The sequence below is a fragment of the Mytilus californianus genome, unplaced genomic scaffold, assembly GCF_021869535.1.
Source record: "Mytilus californianus isolate M0D057914Y unplaced genomic scaffold, xbMytCali1.0.p SCAF_6, whole genome shotgun sequence".
Taxonomy (NCBI): domain Eukaryota; kingdom Metazoa; phylum Mollusca; class Bivalvia; order Mytilida; family Mytilidae; genus Mytilus; species Mytilus californianus.
Genome location: NW_026262712.1, coordinates 45,880,007 through 45,889,065, shown reverse-complemented (window position 1 = coordinate 45,889,065; position 9,059 = coordinate 45,880,007).

Genomic DNA, 9,059 nt, shown 5'->3' with positions numbered 1-9,059 from the left:
AATTTTTTTTTTTTTTTAAAAAGCATAAATACAGCACTTATAAAACTATAGCAAGGCAAGTGCAACACGAACCCTTTTAAACATATCTAGGGGTGATATCAAGTGCTTCAGAAGGGTAAACAGCTCCACATGTGACATCCGTCGTGTTGCTCATGTAAGTTCAAACTTCTTGATCAGTCAAATTTGGTAACGTCAAATTCGAGGAAAAGGGAACGGGATGTGGTTACGACAATTGGGACATATCCGTCGTCATATGTTGAACAGATATTCCTTAACGGTGGATCAAATCGTGATGGCCTCAGTAGAATTTTTAGAGGCGTGACTTCAACTTCACCGCTTGGGGCGTGACATCCTCAATATTTACATAATCGAGTACACCGTTCAGCTGTTGTAATACTTGACCTTTGTCATCCCTTAGCACCCGTTCAAATTCAGGTGCCTTTTGAGAATTTCATTTGACGTAAGTATTACCTGTTTTTAATTTTTTTTTCTGTCTTTAGTGTAACTGGAGTTGCACGGTCAATCAAAAAATGTAATCTACAATGAACATCAGAACACGAGATTGAATTAAGGTTTATGACCTCTTCTGTAGCCAGGTGTATTTCGAAATTTTCAAAGTGCAATAATATCAAAACAGCAAAAATAATGGATAATAGAGATGTGTCATTTTGTACATATATCAAAGAGAAACTTCGTTCAAAGCAATATTATTTATTGTTTTATTGCATTTAATAGAAAATGGGGATTTTGAGGCAAATAAAGCAAAGATTTTTGCAGAAAATCCACAGTCTTTAATACAAAGATTTTCATTATAAATTTTTAAACATCGATAACTCACTTGTTTGTCTATGATGTGCTAGTATTTATTGTTTACAAAAAGACTTAAACAACCTTTACATTCCAAAAAAATCTTATGCTGAGTCACTAAAGTCGAGCGCATCCTAGAAGGTGTACTTGAATTGGTCCATATTTATAGGACTGTTTTTATACTCAAACTAGTTACTGGTTAAAAACAACCTGAAACATGTTTAAGCTTAAACCATAAACATGCTAAAAGGGAGAAGAAAAAAAACCGCAACGGTCGAAGAAAAATGTTTAAGTTATAAACCATTTTGAAAGTATCTAAAACATGCTTTTGATCCCGGTTGAAATGTTCTTTAACCATTTAACCGCATGGTTAAGACCGACCCGTCAAAAAAACTGTTAACCATAAAAATGTTTAAAACCAGGTTTATGGTTCAGAATAAAAAAACAGGCCTTAAATTTGTTTTAACCAATATCTTAATTTATAAACTTGTTTTAAGGAAATCATTGCTAGCACTGCATGCAATCCCAATCCGAATCCGGCCCAATAATCCTCTATCTATCAATCACCAAATGGTCCAATATTAGAGTACAAGGGGAAAAGCTGTGGGTTTTCTATAAAATTTTCATATGTTGAACATAGAACAACAAAAGGGTACATAATCCTTAAGGATAATGTACCCTTTTCGGCTTTTGTTGTCTCAATGCTAAACATATGGAAATTTTATAAAAAAATCTGCAGCCTTTCCACTTGACAATTCGGTTCTTAATAGATAGAGGATTATTGTTTGCAGTGCTAGCAATGATTTCCCTCAAACAATTGTATGCATAAAGATATTGGACAAGAATAACAATGGACTTATTCAAGTACACCTGGGGTGCGCTCGACTTAAGTGACTCAGCACGAGGTTTTTTTTTTATTGTAAAGGTTGTTAAGGACTTTTTGAGGACAATAAGTGCTATTACATCAAGGACAAACAAGTGAGTATTCTATGTTTACAATTTAAAACGAAAATATCTTTAATAAAGTCTGTGGGTTTTTTTGGCAAAATTCTTGGCTTTATTTGCCACCAAATCCCCATTTTATATTAAATGCAATGAAATATTTAACAGAATTGTTTTGAAAAACATTTTCCCTTTGGTATACGTACAAAATGTCAGGTCACTTTTATTATGTATTTTTATGAATATTTCGTAATACACAGGTCTACAGAATGAATCATTAACTTTAAAGTCACCGACCAAAGCAACTTTTTCAGTATTTCTTGAAAATTTAAACAATAATTCTTCTTCCACTTCGGTGAAGGCATCATCTGATGAGTATTTAGAAAATTCAGGTGGCATAAAAGCACGACCGGCAAGTAAAATAGAAGAGTTCGAATTGTTACGATTTGTAGGGTCTTTAAAAATGTCAACTCAGAGAACAAATTCTGACTGATTTAAAAACAATCAAAAATGTTGACAAACTTTTCTTATGTTGACCTGTAGTTTACTTTTGGTTAACGGTTTAGATTTTCATATGTCATATTTTTATATTCATACCATCTTTACCAACATTCTCTCACTCCGCTTGCAATGATTTTCGGTCCTTCGTTGTGATTATGCATACCAATGTAAATAAGAAGATGTGGTATGAGTGTCAATGAGACAACCCTCCATCCAAGTCACAATTTATAAGAAAGTTAACAATTATAGGTCAAAGCACGGCCTTCAACACGGAGATATGGCTCACACCGAACAGCAAGCTATAAAGGGCCCCAACAATTACTAGTGTAAAAAATATAAAAAACGAGAAACGATAAACACTTATGAACCACACCAACAAACGACAACCACCGAACAACAGGCTCCTGCCTAAGGACAAGTCTGTTTTATGTCAACCCTTGAACCCGGCTTTACTGTTGACATTGAAACGCAATACGGCTGCTTATCTTCCATTGGTATTCAGAATACCAAACTGATAAAGATTGGCTTAGTACTTTAGCCTGTATCATGTTCCGGATCATAAGCCGGATCAAACCAAAGACTTGAAAAGTGGCAGATGCTGCTTTCGCGCTAAGCACATATCATTCAGGAGTAAGAGCAAAGACTGGTCTGACCAAAGTCATAAAATGTGTCTGAGTGAAGGGTGAGATTGCAATAGTCTTCGAGATCCGGGATTTCACTATTGATGCAATCTGATTAAAATTCTGATCAATATTAACTCGCGTGCTCGTACATATAGAACAATATAGACAATATAATACTTCCATGATATAATCAAGTTCCGAAATACCGCGAAATTATGTACTATTATACTTCGCCATACGTATGAAAGTACAATTGTTCTTAAACTTTCTTGTAACTGCATGAATGCGTGGTGTCGTTTTAAAACTAATCTTTGATCTAGTTTGCATGAAATTTATACAATAAGTGACATAACTTATTGAAAAATGTATTCATCTTAACATTATCCTAAAAATAATAAGTGACATAACTTATTGAAAAATGTATTCATCTTAACATTATCCTAAAAATAATAAACGACAATTGTCATTTTCTTGTTTTTAATTGTATAAGCGGTTTAAACCCAGTTGTGAAAATAGACGTTCCGAAATCCTACATATTGACCAGAATTTTATTTAAAACAAAATCATGATTTTATAAGGACCATTCAACCAATACCGAGTATTCAAATTCTTTATTAACTTAGAGCCTTACGTCTTATGTATAGTTTGAATGGAATATTGGCCCAACCAATTATCTGCAATTGATAAAGAATTTTGATGACGTCGCCAATTTAAGACCCCTTATATTTGTAAATATAATAGTAATTGTATTATATATTACGTTTTGACTGTAAAGACACACTCACACTTTAGTTGTAAGTAAGTAGTACTATGTTTAAAAGTTTGAAATTTAAGAAAAAAAATGTTTAAATCTGTTTTATTTTTGCAGAAATTATATTATTCAACTTAAAACCCAACTTCTGAAAGTTGATAGAACAACGTTTTTTTTTATAAAAAAAAAAATATATATTTCGTTTACTAACAAAATGTGTCAGGGGTTAATAAAAGAAACCATATACAACCAGACAACTTGTCGATGGTCAAATTACGGACTTAATAGTGTAATGCCACATCGAAGCAAACAGTAAGGAATAAGTAGAAAGCATTTTTTATTTTCAATTTCTTCTAAAAAAAACGTTATATTTAAGTTTAAGAATAAGAATGACACGTTATAGAGAAGACTTCCTTGGTATATGTAGAGTAAAACAATGTTCTCGAGGTCATAGTATTTTTTTTAAACAAAACTAACGATATAATTTCCCTTTTTTATTATTATTTTTCCTCTCCTTAATTATAATTTTCCTTCAGCTCCCTTTAGTGTACATTTCTAAGTTTTATACTCTTATGTCTACCGTAGTGTCTCAACGATTTCAATTAATATTCATATTATATTTCAGTGCTTTTATACGGACATAGATATTGTTATTGTGGGGCCTGCGACATTTATGTCGAGAAAGCGATCCTAGATTCCGTCGTCGGCGTCGGCTTCGGCGGCGTCAACATTTAAGTTCAGTCTGTGGTTTAAGTTTTTTTTAGACATCAATAACTTTATCAAATTTTCATGGAATTTTATGAAATTTGGACAAAAGCTTGTTTATGACAAAATTTTCATTGTTACACTAGAAACTCTACACAAAAATTTACGACAAAAAGGGTGATTTTTGTTTCCCTTGTTAATTTTCCTTTTGATGTTCCTTTGGCACCGTCTTACGGTGTTTATATATCCCAACTCGTTCGCTATGCCCGTGTCTGAAGTAACGTTTCGGATTTCAATGAGCGTAATCTATGTTTTACTAGTAAATTATCAAGTCAGGGATTTCGTTACCACAAATTACTCAAAACCTTTGCTAAATTCTTCTATAGAATCAGATACAAAGATTGTATTTGCAAGTTTGGCTGTACCCGTAGAAAACTTATTTCAAACGGAATAACACATCCTAAATTTTACGAGGATGTTGTTAACCGAGCCCGGAAATTTAGATAAGATCCGGGTAAACTTATCAATCCTTTATAATTATACTTATTCTTAAAGGTTACCAATTTAACACTGTAATGAAATCTTTGAATATTGTTTTTATTGGTATAACTATTGATTTTGTTATCAGTAAATTAAAACCAAACTAAATATTATTGTTGAACACATATTTACTTTCACGGTACTACAATCTGTCGATACCTATATTTTGGCATTTGCACAAGGTCATGTTTTTCTCTGACTGTTTATGACGTCTTTACACTAAATCCATTGCATGTTGGATGTGTACTGATTGATATTTTAGTCTTAGATACATGATTTTTACAGAGGATGACCTTGAGGTCACTCCGATGTATTGCTATCGCCTAAATTTCCATTATGCAAATTAGTTTTGGGATTTCAACCGATCTATAAAAATTATAGATCCGCGGTCATTACAAGGGAAAAAAGTGCATTTTTATACCTTTGATTCCGTTCTCCGTTCGTACGATGTTTCATCAAAAAATGGAATCATTTCAGTTGTTGATTTAGTACTGAAAATTTGACTGAATTATCTCCTTATTAAATACGGTTTTATATGTTTAATAGGTGTTTAAGAAAGAGGTCAGGTGCTCATGTTCATTCATAAAATTATCGTTCATTCATGAATTTATCGTAAAATCAAAATCACTACACAGGTCACACAGGTTGTATACGTAGTGTCAAAAGATTACCTGTATTGTATCTAAAAATAGACAAACTTAACTGACTCCCCTTACTGTAGTGTGTGATAACATTTTGTGAGGGAATTCGATGTTAGCTATACCACTGTTCATTTCAACGCACTTTATGACGATACCACTTTATCAATATGAATGAAATTTTTTGCAGTGTTTTAAGAAATAATTTTACTTTAAAATCGCGTATCATTTGTGAACTATTAAATGTTTTACAAGGACGAATTTTCTGTATAAAGTCAATAATTGTGTGAACTTTTGAAGCCCAAACTTTTTATAGCCTTAAATACGCTAATGAAAGATCCGAAAACTATACCAATACAGAACGACATGTTTTTGAAATTGTAGCAAAACTTTTGGTTGACAAATTTTAATTCGTTATTGCATAAATATTAACTTGAAATATCTGTCATTTTCTCCCTACCCAGTTTACCTCTATTACTCATTATGATGTGGACTTGACATTGTTATTGAATCTTATGCAATTTGATTGGATTAAGTTATTGTTAGATTACCTTCAAACTGTTCATGCTTTTTCGTACGAGTATATTGATTAAATCAGAGCGTGCATGAATGTGTACAGAAAATTAAATGACCTGCAAACTGGACACTGGACCAGTCCATATTACGTTTTATCAATGAATAGATTATTTTTTTCCCCAAATTACAGTGCCCATAAAGGGCATAAAATCAGATACAATTGATTTACATAATTGGTAACAACAACAATAATAGCGGCATATAAATAGATATTTAGTATATAAGCATTGGTCAGAATCAGATGAACGAAACTTAAGGTATGAAAGGTAACAATTGCCACTTTTTATCTTTTCACATAATTTTCCACATACACATTAGATAAATTATTTTTGATAGCCTATTGCGGAGAAAAAAGAGAAAGTTTACTGTATTAACGTTCTATTCCATTAAATACGCCATTTTTCGAAGATAAATGCAGAAAAACATTTATGAACGGCTACGCCAAGTAAAATTGTTGTTTATCCTAAAAAAAAATACAATTTTCAGTTTCATTAGAATATTATAATAATAATAAATCCCAAATTTATGTAGTCATTAGATAAAGTCCTTATATGTCCGATCTGCCTATTTTTGGACATCAAAAGACAATACGATCGTTTTAAGGTCAATTTCGTCTACCTCACACAATCTTGTTAGGCACTATAATGAAATGGACCTGAAATTTATTTCACATGTTTCCTGAAAATTGATAAATAGCAAAGCAACATAGAGCTATTTGTTCTAGTTCGTATAATGACAATTTAATGTCATGTTTGTTTGTGATGACCCCCCTTTTCGGGATTGCATCAGAATTATAGTTATCTCGTATCGCATGAGGATGACACATGTCAACTGAGCAATTATGTTTGGGACTTAGTTTTAAGAAATGATGTCAAAGTAACATTATGAAAATATTTTTAGTAAGCTGAAATATATATTTATTTTTTACATGTTTATGTCTTGTAAGATATTTTATTTCTGTCCCGTTTTTCAACATTAGCGTCTGGAAAGTTGAAATGTTTTAACTGAATGGTTAATTTAAATTAACTATGAAAATGGTTAAAATTAAATCAATAAAGGAAATTATTGCCCAGTTACAAACACTACCAGGGGATAATCCATAATGATTTTTTTTTTCAGTTATATGTTTCAGCACATGTATAATTAACCCCAACTTTAGCCTGGTAAACTTGTTGACTCCTTGTAAAATATAAAACATATTTAAAATGATTTCCTGCTAAAGTCTTATATTGATATAAAGTTAAAACCGTCTTGCTTCTCACTAGTCAACACTCCTGTCCTGTCAGGTTTAATTCTTATATATATGGATGAAAAATAAAAGTCCACAAAACATTAACATGGCAGCAATTGCTTTTACAGCCTTTAAGACTTTGATTTTTTTTTACAGAAAAGTGTCCACCATGCACATGCATTACACTATAATAATAGTAGAATAGTATGATATACAAATAGATGAAAATTATATATACATGCAACCGTAATATTAATATAATATATAACAACAAACCAGTGTATTCTCTGGAACTATTATTATATTAGTATAATAGTCTAAGGTATACTGATTTGTATCACTACAATATAATAGTTATTACGGTGAGGTTGAATTTCCTGTCATTTATTCATCATCCAAGCACGAACTTGTATAAGAAAAAAAAATCTCTGTAAATTAACCTCAGTTTCAGGTATAGAGATGTGATCTGTTTCTGTGACATGTGCTTTTGACCATCCACAAGAACCTGCGGTCATCCGATGTTCAGTACTTCAGTACTTTGATTTATGAGTTGTAATTGGCTTTGAACTATCTTACAGTAACTGCAAGTACTCTCAGATCTGCACTTCGTGTCTTTTTTCTGGTTAGGGATGAGGATTGGATAAATACCCTGCCACTTTCGATCTGTGTTTTTGTTTGATTTTTTTCTGCTGTGTATCGATCTGATGAGTTAAGCCTTTTTCAACAGATTTTTATATAGTTTGTCTTTATGTTGTGCTGTTACATCACTGTCCCATGTTAGGGGAGGGTTGAACGCTTAAAAACATGTTTAACCCCGCCACATTCTTTTTGTTCCTGTCCCAAGTCAGGAGCCTGTAGTTCAGTGGTTGTCGTTGGTTCATGCAGTAGGAAATCTAGTGACAAAATATTACCTCATCTGTGAACACTGAAAACTAGATCTTTGCAATGTTTGTCCCATTTTAGCAAGGACGCTATCAATTATAAATTCACGGGAAAACGTTCTGGTAAATAACAAAAAAAGAAATAAGTTGAAATAAAAACAAAACTTCCATTCAATGTTATCATTTCACTCCTTAAATAGAAAACGACGATTACAGCAGACTAAAGGAGCTTGTTGTAAAATGGTTCAAAATGTTGCTATGCGAATACATTCCTGGAGTACCAACTTTAATTTTTTTTTACTGGCTGTATTCCTCTCTGGAACATGTTAATTATCCGTATATATGCAGCTAGATCAGAGAAAGTCAGGGGAAAATTCCAAAGGAATCGATTGATATGCAGTAAAGTTTGGCACTTTTGAAATTAAGTTACTAAGCAAATTCAAACGAACCTTATCTCGATATAAGCATTGAATGTGAATAAAGCAAGTAGACCGCAAATACATGTACAAAAATCAAGACGACCTTTTCTTAAAATTGTATAAAAAATAGTAAAAAGATGCCTTGTTTATAGAGAATATTTATCTTTAATTTCTTAGCCTGCACAGACAGACTTTTATACTGTTATATTCATGAAAAGACAATATTTCTATATTGAATTTTCATGTGACAAGAGCAGACCTGTGTACTCGAAAACTTAGAATTTGAAAAATGAGTATATTTTGGGAAATTATAACATGCTAAGGACTTAGTGGAACATTTCAAAAAATGGTGACCCGAAAGATCTTTAGATTTGGTATGTACATGATTTGTTTCCATTTTTTTTTATCAATATGCAGCAAAGATTGGCATTTTTCAGATTTCAGT